We start from the raw sequence: 17,618 nt of genomic DNA on the forward strand, positions 1-17,618 counted from the left end.
CAGCCTATTTGGGTAAATACATCAAGATGAAAAATGGTAAGAGATGTATTATTTATTCCATAGTGTTGCTTTTCAATACTTGAATCAGAGTCATTTTTAAATGGGAGCCAAGTATACAATACTCTGTCATGACCCTACAAGTCCCTTTGTCATAGGAAAAAAATACAATTCCATTCATACCTTCATGACATTGTGTTTCTTAGGCCCCTTCCGCACATGCAGAATAATACACTTTCAATCCACTTTCACAATTGTTTGCAAGTGGATTTTGCTGTTCTACACAGTAAAATTCAGCTGCAAAGTGGATTGAAAGTGCACTATTCTGTATGTGCGGAAGGGACCTCAGGCACACAGAACACAAGAGCTTCATGGTGTTACAGCTTCTACTTTGTGGTCCCCCAATCTTTTCCCATACGGTAGAACTTCCCAAAGATGTCATAGCATTTGTAAGCCTCTTATCCTGTACCCCTGAACCCCACAACTTCCCTCCTTGATAAACTCTGACCTGTTTGTGAAAATTAACAATTTATTTTATTTCAGCTTTTATTTGTAAAAAAATTATTTCAACCCAGAACAACATTTCAGGTCTACAGCAAAGAAAAATAGGAGAAAGAATGATGCAGCTACCCATTGGCACAATGGAACTATTACCCAAGAGGGTCCAGTCTTAGGCATTTGCTATTCACTGATGTTGTACTAGATATATTAATGTAATCTTCTCTCCCATTTGAACCAACAACTATTTGGCAGTGTGGCTGCATCCTGTAGTTGCCAGTGCCAAGTTGGGAAATTCTTGGAGATTTGGGAGTACAGCCTGGGAAAGGGAAGGAACTGAATATGCCATAGAGTCCAGTCTCCAAAGGATTTTCTCCAGTGGAACTGATGTCTGTAGTTGGGAAATGAGTTGTAATTCCAGGAGATCTCCAGGTCCCATGTGGAGTTGGAGTTTCATCACCACCAGTACTGGCCTATTCTCCTCCCTGTTACTGGGGAAATTGTGGGCTCAGTCCTGGCTGCCTCAGAGGGAAGAGCAGCTAGGTCTAGTCCAGTGATGGCGAACCTTTTTGAGACCAAGTGCCCAAACTGCAACCCAAAACCCACTCATTTATCGCAAAGTGCCAACACGGCAATTTAACCTGAATACTGATGTTTTAGTTTAGGAAAAATGGTTGGCTCCGAGGCACGCGTTACTCGGGAGGAAGCTTGGTGATAGTCGGTGGCTTTGCTTTGAAGCAACCGTGCAATGCTTCGAACGGGTGAATCACGACCTTAGGAGGGTTTACTCAGAAGCAACAGGCCATACTGCACCCCCACATGACAAACTCTGTGCCCACATGCCCACAGAGAGGGCTCTGAGTGCCACCTCTGGCACCCGTCCCATAGGTTAGCCACCACTGGTCTAATGGATTGATTCTGGTTGCCCATGGCAACACAGGCTGTGCAACCAGCGCCCTGCGCCGCCCCCCGCCCTCCCGATAACAAGAACTACCTACCAAAAAGTGTAACTTTTGTTGTTTCCTCTTTGCGTATAGTACTAAATGTACTGTGGAAATATTTGGTTAGTACATTATTAATGAAGTTTTTATTGAACTCTCATAGGAGTAAGAGAGGTGAGGAATAAAAATTGGATGTGGCAGGTAAATATAGACTCAATTCTGAAATAATATAGTTGGTTTGAATAAAAGCAGCGTGTTTGTGTGTGTGTGTGTGCGTGCGCGTGCGCGTGCGTGTTAGGATCAGGCTATCTCCTGCCCCAAGGCCTCACCTGCTGGTGCTGTAGATGTCACCAGGAGACAAGAATTTTTTTAAAAAAAAATCACTATCAGGGATAGTGCTACATTTTCTAAGCAGTGACCTCACACCTTTCTAGAGGTTTCAGAAATTCTTACAGGGAACTGATATCACAGCTGGAGAAAACTTGTTAGGAATTTCAGTGATTCCTAGGGTTTGAACTTTATGGTTTTGCCATAGAGTTTCTGGCAATTTCTAGAAAAGTGTGATGTCACTTCTGTTACCTCACACCATTCCTGACAGCTATCCCCACATCTTGCCCTCTCCCCAGTCTCCCACTGGTTGTCAGTTCAGGAGTACACCAAAGTAGTAGAGAAGTCAGCCCTAAGTAGGCAGAGGTTGAAAGGTCAAATCTGGATTCTGCTCTTTGTGTCAGCCATCTACAACAGTAAGGCTGTGGCCCTTCTGAGCACTAAGCTAGAATCCTGTTCCTTGTGTCACTAAATTTCCATAAGCCTCAACAGGCCATACTGCTTGCTGCCTTTTAGCTTTGTTCCATCCTTATTGCCATCCGGTCACTACCTACCCTGCCCCAATTTCCCAAAATGGCATTGGCAACCCCTAGGTCCAGCATGCCACCTATTTCTGCATTGTTTCCTGGATCTCCATGCTTTCCCTGTCTCCTCAGCTACACTACTGTCACAGCCCTGCTTTTCTCTCTCTCCATACCTACTCACTAAGGTTGTCAGCTCCAGGTTCAGAAACAGCTGGAGATTTTGGCCATGGAGCCTAAAGAGGGCAGGATTTGAGGAGGGGAGGCACTTCAGTGGGATATAATGCCACAGAGTCCACTTTCCAAAGTGGCCATTTTCTCCAGGTGAACTGATTGCTGTCACCTGGAGATAAGTTGTAATAGCAGATCTCCAGCCACCAGCTGGTGGTTGGCAACCCTACTGCTCACATTTGTGGGAACTGATCTCAGCTTGTCTCTCTCAACTACCAATCACCCGCTGCTCTCTTCCCCAGTCAGATTTCAACCAGTCCACAAAGAAGGTCTGGCTCTGCCCAGACATAGCTCCTTTCTCTCTTCCTAAGAAAAATGCTGAAATTGGGTTCCTGGATCTTGACACCTCTTCTCCATGTTCCCCTTGCTTTGTTTATTCCGGATGCCCTGCCAGCATTCACAAGGTCAAGCCAGATACTCCCCGTCACGCTGAATTGCCTATGCGTGAAATCCTCATTTGGTGCAAACCTCACAAATATATATTCATGTCATAATATCTTAATGTCCGGGAAGGACTGAGCAAGCCTAGGCAAGGGTGTTCACTGGATGCACTCTATATTACTGTGACAAAACAGGCCACTGGGAAACACTGTCAGCTCACAACTGGAAATCAAACGAGGGAGGAAAAGAAAGGTTTCGAGTTGGTTGGCATTGCGGGAAGTAGGGCATCCAGCCAAAAAAAACAGAACAAAAAAAGTCAAAGGAATACATTGCTTTTCTCTGATTGCAATTAGTTATGTGTGAAGTAGACATGCCAATCTGGAAACTGTGTCCGCATTTTTGTAAGAATAATTGCAAAGCCATTTTCAAGGTGGGATTATGGGGAAAGAAGCCCCCTGGGGCCATTGCTGCCCATGCAGTAAATCCTCATTCTGAGCAGACTTAATGAGAAAGAGAGTTTCTTGTAATTCATTCTGGTTTTGTCACTTGTTTCTGCTGCATCGGTGTAAGGATGTGTTGTTTGCATTTAATAAAGGCAGTGATAATTTTGGGAGGGGGGGAGTAGGCACACATGCCTTTTGTAAATGTTCCAACATTGTGGTAAACCCAGAATTAAGACTTCTAAATGTGCATTATTAGCTTTGAGCCAAAGTTTTGTATTAAGTCACAGAGCATGTAAATTCCCAGCTATATCAGCTCTGTGCTCTGCCATGCCAGAGTAAACCCAGCTATTGCTGCTCACAAAACTCTTTGCAGGGGGCAGTAGATGCATTTCGCTTCATGTTCTATATCCCACAGATTCCAATATCTTGGACTGCGAAAGGCACTTAATGATGCTTGGGGTGGAACGTGGGATCTTCTGCTATTAAAGGACCAGGAACTGCTATGTTTTTGACACCAGTGAAGAGGTAAGGTAGGCCAGCAGAATTGCTCATGAGCCAGGCATAGGCTTCAACAACCTCAGAAATTAAATAGCTCCCAGAACTCTGGACTTTCGCACATGCAGAATAATGCAATTTCAATCCACTTTCAATGCACTTTAACAATTGTCTGCAAATGGATTTTGCTATTTCGCACAGTAAAATCCTGCTGCAAAGTGCACTGAAAGTGGATTGAATGAATGTGCATTATTCTGCATGTGCAAAAGTGTCCTATCTTAAAACGGGCAGGAATTACATCAGTTCAAGCCATAAACGAGAACAGAACATGCACTGATTCATTTATTTACAGATCTATATCTTCTTACTGCATTTTAAAGTATTTATATACCCATGTTAGTTCAATGTTTTAATGCCTTTTGGTCATCACCTGGGGGACCCTATTTGGGTAGAAGTGGTACATCAATGTAAATAAACATAAACATATGTATGTTTATTTAGCAGTTAGATGCCCAGACATTAAAGATAGGGGCACAGCAAAGGTTAGGGCACTTTGACACCGAGGAGGAGGGGTAGGCCAGCAGCAGTGTACGTCTCTGTAAAGTCTGGAACTTTTTTTTTAAGAGTGTCTGGCACTCTATCACAAAAGTAGCTGAAATACTACTGGAATGGGATGTTGAGTCATGAAAGTTGTAGTCAGCGGGGCGTACCACCCATGGGGACATGTCCCTGGACGCATGCCATCTAATCACCTGGGGGGCGCTGAGCTCAGGCCACGCTTGCTAGCTCCAGGTGGTAGACCTGGGTGCTGGCACCGGTTCTGGGAGGTAGACCTGGGTGCCTCGCTGGCTTCGGGCAGTGGACTTGGGCGCTGTCGCCAACCTGCCGCTCTTCCATGAGATTGACAGATGACTCGATCTCTACCCCCCTCCCCCGTATCTAGGGGAAATGGAGCTGGGTGTGTGTGTGTGGAAAACTCAGATTTTGGCCCAGGCTCCATTTTTCCTAGATACGTCTCTGGTAATCAGCCTTTGAGGGAAAGGGGGTCTTTTGGTGACATCTCTAGTCTGAACATGGATATTCCATGTGTGCATCAGAGTCTCTATTTCTCCCACTTCAACACTGCTGGAACTGGGGGAGAGGTGGCAGCCAGGAACACATCTATGTCAGCAGGCTGCAAGCTGTATCTGCAAGAAACTCCATACACTATTTAATTACAAATTGTTCAAATGCCTCTTTGGTCTCTGATCTTCACTGGTTCCCACTGCCTGTCCACACAAAAGATTTACAGGAAGATTCCCCCTTTTGGGGGCCTTCACATGCTTGTTTCATGCATTAATAGTCAATGTTCAACTTTAAAATGCTTAACATTCATGGACAGTACTACTCTTTTACAGCCTCTGGTGAAATGGTTGGATATTAAAATGTCAGGGACAGGTCCTGACTTCCCTGCCAGGGTTGCCAACTTCCAGGTAGTATCTGGAGATCTCCCACTTTTTACAGCCGATCTCAAGACAACTGAGATAAGTTTACCTGGAGAAAATGACAACCTTGGAAATGGATTCTATGGCATTATCCCCCCTCCCCCTGCCCACCTGCCCATGGAAGTTCTTCCCCTCACCAAAGCCTGCTCTTCTTGGACTCCACCTCCAAAATCTCAGTTATTTCCCAACCCAGAGCTGGCAACCCCATTCCCTGCACTACTACTTTCTTTATTTCTACTACTATGATGATACTTCTCTGTCAGTGCACTTAAGAGGTGCACTGGCAGGAATTACATCAGTTCAAGAGCCTTCAGGGGTGGGTGGTCTATTAAATTTAATAAATAATAATATAATAATTAAAGACATTTTAAAATAACAGCATACCATCTAACAGGCACAACACACACAAAAAAGCAGAGAGAGAAGATAAATGAGTAAATTCAGATTCTTACGTAATGTTAAATAACAATTACATAATGAGCAGGAAGCATGGCCACTGTAGCTCTGGAAAGGGAATTACAATACATACTAAGTTACTCCCTCAACAGGCTTAAACTATTTAGATAAATTCACTTGAATGCTAGTCAAGAAGGCAACCAAGGAGAAGAGAAAAGGGTTTTTTTACAGGCCCTATCTTACTCAAATGCCTGTTTTACAGGACCTATCTACTCAGATGCCTGAACTTTATTTGGTGACAAAATTCACCTCACACGGGCAGGAAAAGCAATCCACCCAGGCCTCACCCCCACAAGGGAGTAGAAACAGCCAGCCTGACACTTTGTGTGGCTCAGCTGGACAGTTCAGGCAGGCCCAGGTGCAGCCATCATTATGCTGCACCTAGCTTGCCTGGGCAAGAAGCCACCTTTCTTAGGCTGCACATGTCCCTTCTACCCTGTGCTGAACCAGCCCAAGTGGGGGATCTGGCCACTGGCCCACCAGGAAATTCTCCAGTGACCATTCCACCCCTGTTCACCTGGATTGTCAGACTGGCCAAGAAAAACCAAAAACACCTGATTTAAGTTTCAGTCTGGTAGCAGATTAAGCCTGAAGGCCCTGCCCTGCTGAGATGTGGTTATACTTGTCAGGGCCTACAGACTTCAGTTAATACAATTGTTCTTTCCTGGCTTTATGATTCATCTGAAAGAAAGTCAGGACCCAAAAGTGAATCACAAACCACAATTTAAGAACAACTGTACAACAGGAACATTATAGCAGTTACTGACATCTCCAGGCCTGGGATGATGATGATGTCACTGTTGTTTGGCAGAGCCTGATGGATTAAAATGAACCTGCTTTGGGTTCTTTTATTTTTAAAGAAGCCTTGGTCCCAACTCTCTGGCCCCATTTTAAAAGAGGAAAAAGAGGAGTTTGGATTTATACCCCACTTTTCTTAACACTTAAAAGGAGTCTCAAAACGCGGTTTGCAAGAAGTCTTCCCATAATAGACACTTTATTGAGTGGGAATTAGGGCTGAGAAGGGGGATTTCTGAGGGGAACTGTGACTCACCCACTCACCCAAGGTCATTCAGCAGGCTTCTTGTGGAGCAGTACAGAATCAAATCTCATTCATCAGATTAGAGTCCACCACTCTTAACCACTACACCACTCTGGCTGTCGCCAAGAATTCCCCAATATTGCTAGTATGGATAATAAAAGCTTGAAAACGTCACATCTGATCTGGCCTTCTGGTTAATAATCCATACAAAATGCATAATCCAACCCTATGAGAACATACAGGAGGGATCCCCTTCTTAGGGGAAAGGTCCAAGAGACTAAGAATCTGCATAAAACAAGGAGAGTTTTATTAGTATAAAAATGAGAAATGTCCTGTTGATTTTGTGCATTGGGTTTTCTGCAGAATGCATTACAACTCAACTTCTCCCTGTAAGCACAAGGTCATGTCAGATACAACTCATCACACTACATTGCCAATGCATGAAATTCTCATTTCTTTCAGCGCTCCAAAATATATATTCATGTCATATTACCTTACTGTCCACTTACAGTCTGGAGGAGCCTGCCTATTACATATGCAGCATGTGTGAAGACAAATCCGGCAAGAAGTCTAAAATCTATTTCTTCTCCTTCACTGTACATGCTAACTCACATTAGCTGGGAACTGTACACAGAACTATGAGTGATCTGTATTGGGTGTGGGGAATGGGGAGAGAAATGAATTTGGGTTGAATAGATGAAGCTGGAATCACATTGCTGGCCCATCCATTCAGATCAGTCTTTTCCTGCATTGTTGTATATGCGCATCTTATTATTTATTTATTTATTATTAATTAATTAATTAATTAATTAATTAATTAATTAATTAATTAATTGTATTTGTAGATTGCCCCATCCCCAAGGGGCTCTGGGCGGTGCACAACAGCGTCAGCATATATACAATGTATAACAAAGGAGCACAATAGTGACCACATAAACAATTGTTACATTTACTAACATCCATTAAAATCCATTAAAACAGCGGTCAAAACAATAACAGGCGTCCCATAACCCAATTCATTAAAAGCCTCCCCAAAAAGAGGGAATGGCCGGGAGGCAAGGGAGGGACCATGGCTCAGTGGCACATCATCTGCTTGGCCTGCAGAAGATTCCAGGTTCAATCCCTGACATCACCAGTTAAAAGAACAAGGTGATGAGCTCAATCTGAGACCCTGGAGAGCTGCTGCCAGTCTGGCCCCTTCTGCACATGCACAATAATGCACTTTCAATCCATTTTCACAATTGTTTGCAAGTGGATTTTCCTATTCTGCACAGTGAAATCCAGCTGCAAAGTGCATTGAAAGTGGATTGAAAATGCATTATTCTGGATGTGCGGAAGGGGCCTCTGAGTAGACAATACTGACCTTGATGGACCAATGGCCTGATCCATTATCAGGAAGCTTTATGTGTGTTCAGCAGCTAAGGACGGACCAACTATGGCTGAAGTAAAGGGTCTTAGGGGTGGATACAAGCATTTTTGGTAGTATTGAAAAGGATATCACTTTTGACAATCACTTCGGGGCAGTGATGACAGTGTGTTCAGCAACTCAAGAGTAAGGGCAGCAAAATGGAATCACTTATATCAGTCCAAGAATTGTTGTCCTCCTTCTTAATTGCCTTCACCGTCCCTCAGTGATGCTGACACATTGCCAAGCATGATTGCTAGTGCAGTTTCATCAGTTATCATATCATTCCCTATGTGATTCCTAATTGGCTGGGACCACATAGAGAAGGGGAAGGAAACCCTAGCAAAGAAGAGAAGAATGACAGCAAAGGTACAGCAGATCAAGGGAACAAAAGATGCAAAAAGACAAAAGGCAAGGATGTCCAAGGTATGGGGGATGGGAGAAAAAAAATAGAACCTCTGTAAACACTGGGGACATTTGGAAGCTGTTGGTTCAGCTTGTCAGTTAAGGTTTCATAAATTAACTATGGTTTTGTCTTATAATTAATTCAGACAACTATGCTCAAGTCTAAATAAATTGCAGAAAACAAAACAATAAAGGCCCTGGTACAAGGAGAGCATCATCTGGGCTCAGGGCAGGGGCGTAACGAGGCAGCCCTGGGCAAACTGTAGCCCTGGGCAAAACCTGAGTTGGATGCCCCTGCCCCCATGGGCGGCCACTCCACCATGACCAATTTTTTTTTGCACCAGGACATTGGTGCCTGCAGGGGGTGCATTTGTAGACATATCAGCACCACAATTTCAGCATATCATCAGGAGACTGTCCTTATGCTACTCCCCCAGTTTGGTGAGGTTTGGTTCAAGGAGTCCAAAGTTATGGACTCCCAAAGGGGGTGCCCCATCCCACATTGTTTCCAATGGGAGCTAATAGGAGATGGGGGCTACAGTTTTGAGGGTCCATAACTGAACCAAACTGAACCAAACTGCACCAAGCTTGGGGGGTGCCATCATCTCCAGATGATACCCTAAAATTTTGGTGCCAATACATCCAAAAATGCACCCCCTGCAGGAACATCCCAGAAATTTGCCCAAGAATCTTTGTTCTGCATTGAGTTTTCTGCATTGCTGTCAATGGGGGTTGCAGGCTGTGGGGGGCACATTTCTGAAGGCACAGTCTCAAAACTTTCAGGGCCTCATTAGGAGACTGCCCTAATGATACCACCCAAGTTTGGTGCATTTTGGTTCAGGGGGGCCAAAGTTATGGACCCTCAAAACTGTAGCCCCCATCTCCTATTAGCTCCCATTGGAAACAATGGGGGATAGGGGCTCCCTTTGGGAGTCCATAACTTTGGACTCCCTGAACCAAACCTCACCAAACGTGGGGGGTAGCATAAGGACAGTCTCCTGATGATACGCTGAAATTTTGGTGCCACTAGCCTAAAAACTACGCCCCCTGCAGGCCAAAAATGGAAAACCACTAAAATACCCAAAAACGAACCCAGCATTTTGATGCCCCCCACAAGGTGATGCCCTGGGCAGCTGCCCACCTTGCCCAATGGGCATTACGCCAGTGGCTCAGGGGCCTAGAGACCTCAAACATGAGAAGTGGGAAACTGATATAAAGAACTCCATGAGTATAGCAAGAATCTTTCCTACATATGCTGCAGCCTTCTCTCTTGGCATTCTACTTGACTTGCCTGGCATCTTGAAAGCAAGGGAAATAGAGAGTCATATCCTAGGTCTTGGACTAGGGTGTCACCTCCCTTAAAAATTTCCCCAAAACTTTGTAAATATTGTGGGTTACACTGGCACTACTATTCACAGACACCAAGCCAGTGTTCCATACCTAGCTTTAACAGCTCACTTTCACGACTCTTGCAAAGAGACCTTGATTGGGAAATCAGTTGGGCAGTCTATTCCATCAGCTGTGTGTACATATAGGGAATCTGCACAGACTGTAGGCCAGGCCTTTGTGGAATGTGGGGTTGGAAAGTGCTATGCAAGTTTGACAAATGGTTACACACAAGTTATTAGATTTTTTAAAGTAGCCCACCTGTCCTTACATACAATTATCAATGAATTGAGCATATAAAAAGCTTGTGGGGGATGGATCCCATTCTCATCCAGTTTCCAAAAACTTTTCTACCTGCTCACTTGGAAGCAATTATTATTCATCACAGGCAAGTAGCTGTTTGCAAAACTGTGTTATAGGAACTCATCTGATCCTTCAAAAATGTGCCATTTGGCTGTGTCCCAACACTCTATCCTTTTCTTCCCTTGTATATAGCTATGCTTGACAATAAGTGCATAGGGAACTCACTAGTAGTAATTATCTTAGCAATCTGTTTTACATTTCTGCATGTTTTGATGATCAGAACATTGCCTCAATTAAACAAGATGCAAGTTTGCCGAAAAAAGCGTGAGCGACATATAGCTTACGACACTCTCGAACATACCCAAATGCCCCAAGAGACTGCAAAACATTCTCTAATCAAAAGTTTAAATGAATGGAAATGTGATATACATATGGTCTCAATGACATGGGGCTTGTAAACGGATACGCTGCAGTCAGATAATTAGAAGACTTGGAGAACTCAGGTGTGTATCAGGGAGGCTAGTTCCAATGAGCCATTTCTTTTAGGCTCCATTCTGGAAAGCAGAAGTGCTACAGTGCTCTGAATTCTAAATTCTGTGGGGATAAAAGGGGCTTTGGGCATGTACAACCATAATTTTGTAAGACTGGCAGAGGCAATTCTGTCACTTAAACATACCTCTTTTAAGAGGCAATTTGTGCAAGCTTTTAACACGATAGATCTCAGATGGGAAAGTTTCCATGGCGGGTGCATACTGGCTGGTGTCTGTGCCTACCTGATCTGTACAGCAGATTTTAAATATTGGAGGATTTCTTTAAAAAACAGTATAGATGCAGGGTACTGGTTAGTGTTCAGGAAGACTTCAGATCAACTTGCATTCAAATCCCTGCTCCGTTGTGGAACTCACTGGGTGATCTTGAGCTAGCCTCATACTATCAATATAGCATACCTTCCAGGTTTGTCGTAAAGAGAAAACAGGAAAAGGGAGAACCAGATATGCCACTCTGTGTTCTTTGGAGAAAAGGAAAGCAGGACAAAAATGTATGAAGAGAAGATACCCCACTTTTCTCAACTGTAAGGACTCTCAAAACAGCCTCTTCCCCCAACAGAAACCTTGTGAGGTGGGTGGGGCTGAGAGAGTTCTAAGAGAACTGTGACTAGCCCAAGGTCACCCAATAGGCTTTATGTTTAGGAGTGGGGAAAGAAACCTGGTTCACCAGATTAGAGTTCACCACTCTTAACCACTACAGCAGTGAATTTAAATGTTGTTTGGATTTATTGATGTTAAGGATTTAAATGGTTTTTATAGATATTTTATATATTCTATTTGATTTTATAGTTATTTTTATATTTCATATTTATATTTTAAAATATTTTACATTTTATAGATATTTTTATAGTGGATTTTTAAGATTTTATTGTTATGTGGTTTTATAGAGGGTTGCTTAAGAGAAACAAGTGAGAAATTTTAAAAATAAAACATCTGAGGACAAAAGAATCCATAAATGATATCTAGTGAATGGCTGAGGGGATCCCCATGGCAAACAGAAGCAGGGAGGGGGAATAATGTTGTCTGTGTTAGATTTTTAATTTAAGAAGACTCCTGCAGCATCAAACCAAATATCCATCAATCCAGCATTCTCCTTACGACAGTGGCTGGCAAGAAACCTCTGAGGAATAGGTAAGCAAAATATGGAGCATTCACCTGCTGACGATGCCCAGCAATTTGTACCCAGAGGTGAGCTGACTCTAAATGTAGAGATTCCTTTTAGCCATCATGATTAGCAGACTCTGTATAATTATTTTCTACAAATTTGTCCATTCCCCTTTTAAAGTCTCTGATTTAGAAGCTATCAATATACATCACGTGGCAGTGAGTTCCACACATCCACCCTGCACTGTGTAAAGAAGTCTTTATTGTGTTGATTGCCAGCTAGTTTCACTGGGAGGCCTCATTCTAGTCATATGAGATGAAAAAATGTCATGAATAATTTCATAAATCTGAATCACACCTTCCTTTATTCGTCTATACTAAAAAGCCCCAGAAACATTAGCTGTTTCTCATATGGAAGGTAATCCACCCCCTTGAGAAGCCAGTGTGGTGTAAGCATTGAAAGCAGTAGACTCGAATGTGGAAAACTGGGTTTGATTCACCATTCCTTCACAGGAAGCCTGTTAGATAACCTTGGGCCAGTCACATTTCTCTCAGAGCTCTCTCATCCTCACCTACCTCACAAAGGTGATTGTTGTTGGGAAAGAATGAAAAAGTGTTCTAAGTTGCTTTGAGACTCCTTAAAATAGAGCAGGGGTTTTCAAACTATGGCCCTCCAGATGTTCATGGACTACAATTCCCATCAGCCCTGCTAGCATGGCCAAGTGATAGGGTTCATGGGAATTGTAGTCTCTGGACATCTGGAGGGCCATAGTTTGAAGACCCCTGAAATAGAGAAAAGCCTAATCCCTCTACACATTATAAAATGTGAAGCAAGCCACAGCAAATATTCCCCACCTCAATGTAATTTCAAGCAAGAGGTCTCCTCAATTGTTGATCACTTCTTCCCTCACTTTTTTTTAAATATATACCTATCTAGTCTGGAAACTCTCCATCCAATCACTTCCAAGGCAGCTTCTGATCAATAAACAGCATTTAAAATTCAATAACAAACACCATCTGAAATTGCAGCCAGCAACATTGCTTACTGAAAGCCAAAAAGCATTAAACAAAAGCTGGACAATGTGGAAATGAACACAACAGCATGACTCAGTGCAAATAAAGGTTTTCTCCTGGTGTCTAATGCCAGATAGGTTAGGTGCCAGGTGCACAGCTGTAAGGGGAGGAAATTCCAAAAGCAAGGAACCACCACAAAAAAGATCCAGTTCCAAGAAACTTCTCACCTTATTGGCATGTTAATCAGGGAGCGGGGAAATTCCTGAATATATGGGTATGGAGCTTATTGGGCGGGGGGGGGGGCATAACTTTGGTACAAGAGGGAACTCAGCAAGGAAATAATAGCATAGGCCATTTCTGCACAGCCAATTACAGAGTTGTGCTGTCTGTGTTATTTTCAACACTGCAGCAATGGAGTGTTCCCATGGGCAGGCACTCCATAAACAGGTAGCACATCGGCTGAACCCTGGCGCTTCATACAGCTGTGCTTTGCAAATGGCATTCTTTTTTTCTCAGGGTAGACGTCGCAGGTGTTCGGCGCCAGGATGGGCTGCCATTGTGGAGGGCGGGCTCTGAGGCACCAATTCCTGGTGGGTGCTTCGCACGATGCCGACTGTGGAGCTCTCTTGTTGAAAAGACACGCTCAGTGAGCGATTTTCAAGTAAACTGTTGTGGGCCCGCTGGAGCATTGCCGCATTGCTGCAGCATCATTTCTGCAGCGATGGCTGTGCGAAGTCTCTGCCTATAATGCTGTTTTTACCACCCTTTTATCATCCTTTTTGGCTTGTGCAGAAACGGCCATAGAGTCCACACTTCAAAGTTGCCATTTTCTCCTAGAAAACTGATCACTGTAAGCTGGAGATCAGTTGTAATTCCAGGAGCACCCTAGGCCCCATCTAAAGGTTGACTATTCTATCGGGGAGTGAGGGACCTTTTAAGTACTTTGATACTAGGGCACTTAAGTTAGGGCTAATATTAATGTACTAGCGGGGCCCGGCCACGCATTGCTGTGGCTTATTGTGGTGAAATGGGAAAGGAACAGTAGCAGCAAATCAATTGCAGAGGCCAGCAGTACGTGCTCATGCAAACACGCAGCCTGATGTGTGATGTCAGTGATGTGTGTGCCCGCATTCCTTGGGGGGGGGGATGGAAAGGCACCCCTCCCACACATCTAGGCTGGCTGGTCATGATCCTTTACCTGGGAGTAAGTTTGGTTGGTGGCAATGGGTGTCGCTTCTGAGGAAAGCCTCTGAGGGGTGCGATGCAGCCATTAAAAGTATGTCACGGTTGCTGTACCGAGCTTACTCCTGAGTAATGTGTGCCTGGTTTTCTTAACTGTAACTGCAGTATTCAGGGAATCTAGGGTGCCTGGCCCCTCCCCCTCCGTCCCTTTCCTCTCCCTCCCTCTCTTCCCTTGCATGCCGCCTCTCCCTCCCTGATAGCATTCTGGCTATCAGAACTTGGTGAATCATCTCTTGTTTCTGTTAACCAACTCTGTGCATGATGTACTGTTGAAGGCTTTCATGGCCAGATTCAACTGGTTGTGGTGGGTTTTCTGGGCTGAAGATGCCAGCCACAGATGCAGGCGAAACGTTATGAACAAGATCCACCAGACCACGGCCACACAGCCTGGAAAACCCACCACAACCAGTCTGTGCATTTTTAAATCCAGGGTGACGGGGGTCAATTCCGCACAGGCAGCATGGGTTCATGGAACCTGTTTTTGCTGCCTCTGCCACCATTTGCACAGTGGGTGCAGGGACCATCTGGGATCGCTGGAATCCTGGAGGCAGCACGGTTCACACAGAAACACTGTTTCTATGTGAACCAAACAGCTGGGAATCTCCCCATCCGGGAATCCCAAGAATACCCCTTACCTGCCTGTTTGGCATGGCAGCTGCCTGGGGGATCCACTATAATGATGGATGGAATGGGGTAGGAACTGCAAGCTTCCTGCTTGCCATGGTTTGCACAGGCAAGCAGAAAGAGTTTGCAATCCAGGTTAGAAGGGGGAAATCGCTCATTTGGCAATTTTTCTTTAACCTGGGTTCTGGTCACTAAAAGAGGTTAGCAGCATTTTGGGGGCTAGTCCTGTGGGAACCCCCCCCCCCTGTTTTTAAAAAGGGCCTCAACCTGTTTTACTTGGCCCATGCATAATCACTCTTAGGCAGCCAGAGCTGGATTTTAGTATTCAAGGTTTTTGCTAATTAAATTCCAAAACATCCCAAGCACCTGAAGAAATGCTTCTTCCAATATACTCCTCCCTACTGCATCAGGTTAGGTTAGGTAAACTTGTTCTGTGCTCTTTCTTCTCAGAGGAGATATTGGTTCAGACACAGACTTTAGGGCCTTGTGGTGGTTGGAAGAATCCACTCTTTGGAATCCCTTAGACAGCCACTTCCTCACTTCCCCGCTACCATCAGGGGAAAACATATCCTATAAAAAAGAACTTGCTCCAGGTATTAAGTAATTAGCATTGCTCCTTGTTTTTGTTTCAACATTTTAACTATATTTTTGGAAGTTTGAGAAGATATTTTATTGTGGATTGCAGAAACTTTTTCAGCACTCTTACTTTAAAAATGTATTATTAGATGAGTGATGAAAATAAGACTAATTGTAACATAAATAAATGCAAACATTGGCTGGTTTTAGTAGGGAGGGGGAGTTAAATTTTTTGTGTTCCAATTGAGCTGCTTCAAGGGGAAGAATTAGGAACCTGAATGAATTATTTTCAGAGTGGTGGATAGACTGGATTCTGATGAATTGTATAGGGGTGGATTAAATGGCCTTCAGGTATTATTCAGGGTCTTTTATCTCAACTGAGGCTGTATCTTTATTTATTCCCTGATTTTCTCCCCACAGGAACCTGAAGCAGCTTGCTGGCTATTGACTCCTCCTGACCTTACAAGAATCCTGTTCAATCAGGTTGAAAGTGTGTGTGTGTGTGTATGACTGGACCATAGTCACAAAGCAAATTTCCTGACACAGCAAAGATTCAGATTTGGGTCTCCCAGAGCCTAGCCCACCTCTCCAACTGCTACACTACCCAGGCTGAAGTTTGGAGCCAATTATTTATTTCTAGACTAGAAAAGAGAAGGGGGAGGGTTTCCAAGCTCAGGCAAAACTTTTTCTGATTCCAAGTATTGATTCAGTGAACAGTGGAAAACATCCCCAACATCATCAGGCGCTCTTTCCTGTACATGCCAATGATGACCTCCCATCTCTATTCTGGGAAAGTTGGGTGGCGCAACATCTGGAGAGACCACAAATGTCTGCATGGGTTTCTCATCCCTCCCGGTTATACCTCCCAGCCACTGCCCCGGTTCCTCTCGCTCCGCTCACAAACAAAACACCCTTCAGATTAGGAGCCTTTCCCCGTACACCCTTCCCCTTGCAAAGGACAAAGTCCGGCTCTGCCTCTCACACACACACACCCCCGCCCCACTCGGCCCAACCAATGCGCAAAGCCAATTTCGCCAGAGGGGTGGGCACAGGACTGGATCTGAGCCATTCAAAGACTAGGATCGGTGACCTCTGGCGGGCTCTTGCCATTGCTAGGAGCTTCGGCTAGGCGGGAGGAAGAGCTGCTGCGCCGCCCGCCTCCCTCCCCCCTGCGAGGTCTTGCGCTCGGGCTGAGCAGAGGGCGCAAATCCCTCCACATTGAGGGCTGCAGTCGGAGCCGGCCAGGGCTGGGAGAGGGGGGCTTTTTGAAGGGGGGAGTGAAACTAAGGACACCCCCGCCCCGCGCTCTTGGGGGGTGTCACACTCACCCGGGCCGTGGCGTCGTTCCCGCCACCTGCTGCGAGAAGTTAAGTCCATCAGCTGCACCGCCTTCGAAGGGACCAAAAAGAAAGGCTCCGCCATGATTTCTTTGTTTAGCTAATTCCCCGGCTTTCCGCTGACACCCCCTCCCCGCAGCGCTTGTTTCTCGAGTCATTATTTATATATTTAAGCCCCTCCATCGCCATGGGAAAGTGGTAGCTGTTAACGCTCCCCCCCCCCCTCTGGAAAATATTGCTATTACATTCTGTTCCTGAATGTTTAAGTTATTTTTCCTCCACTTTTTCTCCACCTCTCCCCCTAGGAATCAAAGCGAGTCCTTTACAGAGTTTTATACCAACTCTGATTCGCGGAACTGAGAAGAATGAGGAAAGTGCATTTAAGCTTGTGCGGAGGACCTTTCACAGGGAGGTTGCCAACTCTTCAGAAACTGTTCCTACAGCAGTCCCTTGAAGTGTAGCTAGCAGGGGGTAATATCTCTCCCCCCCCCCCCAATTTGGTTAAGGACACAACAGCAAATTAATTTTGGACGCTGCCCTGAGTCAGTGAGGGGAAGGGTGGCATATAAAACCGATGAAATAAATAAATGAGCCAATTTTTATAGTCAGTTGGCAATTGTTTTTTGTCACAACTGCTTGACAAGTTGAATTTAGCCACTTCATCCCTGCACTATCCTGGCTAAATTCTCTGGCAAAATTAATACCCAAGGCACTTGATAAAGAGGCGGGAATCCTGCCAGCAAAAAGCTGGCAACCTGCCCTGAAAGGAGACCTCACTATGAACTTTTTAAAAAATATATCCAGTTTTACTTCCCTGCTGAAACAAGGAAGGTTGGAAAAATGAAGATTGCCTGCATGAAT

General features: G+C 44.6%; 1 long non-coding RNA gene across 1 annotated transcript in view; it reads right to left on the reverse strand.

The window, feature by feature from the left end:
* Positions 1 to 16,844, reverse strand: part of LOC125445939 — a 296,276-nt gene extending 279,432 nt beyond the window's left edge. The window contains exon 1 of the long non-coding RNA XR_007246348.1: positions 16,749 to 16,844. This is a non-coding gene — a long non-coding RNA (uncharacterized LOC125445939). The remainder of the gene's footprint in view (positions 1 to 16,748) is intronic.
* Between the last annotated feature and the right edge of the window lie 774 nt (positions 16,845 to 17,618).

The sequence above is a fragment of the Sphaerodactylus townsendi genome, linkage group LG01 (genome assembly GCF_021028975.2).
Source record: "Sphaerodactylus townsendi isolate TG3544 linkage group LG01, MPM_Stown_v2.3, whole genome shotgun sequence".
NCBI classification, from domain to species: Eukaryota; Metazoa; Chordata; class Lepidosauria; order Squamata; family Sphaerodactylidae; genus Sphaerodactylus; species Sphaerodactylus townsendi.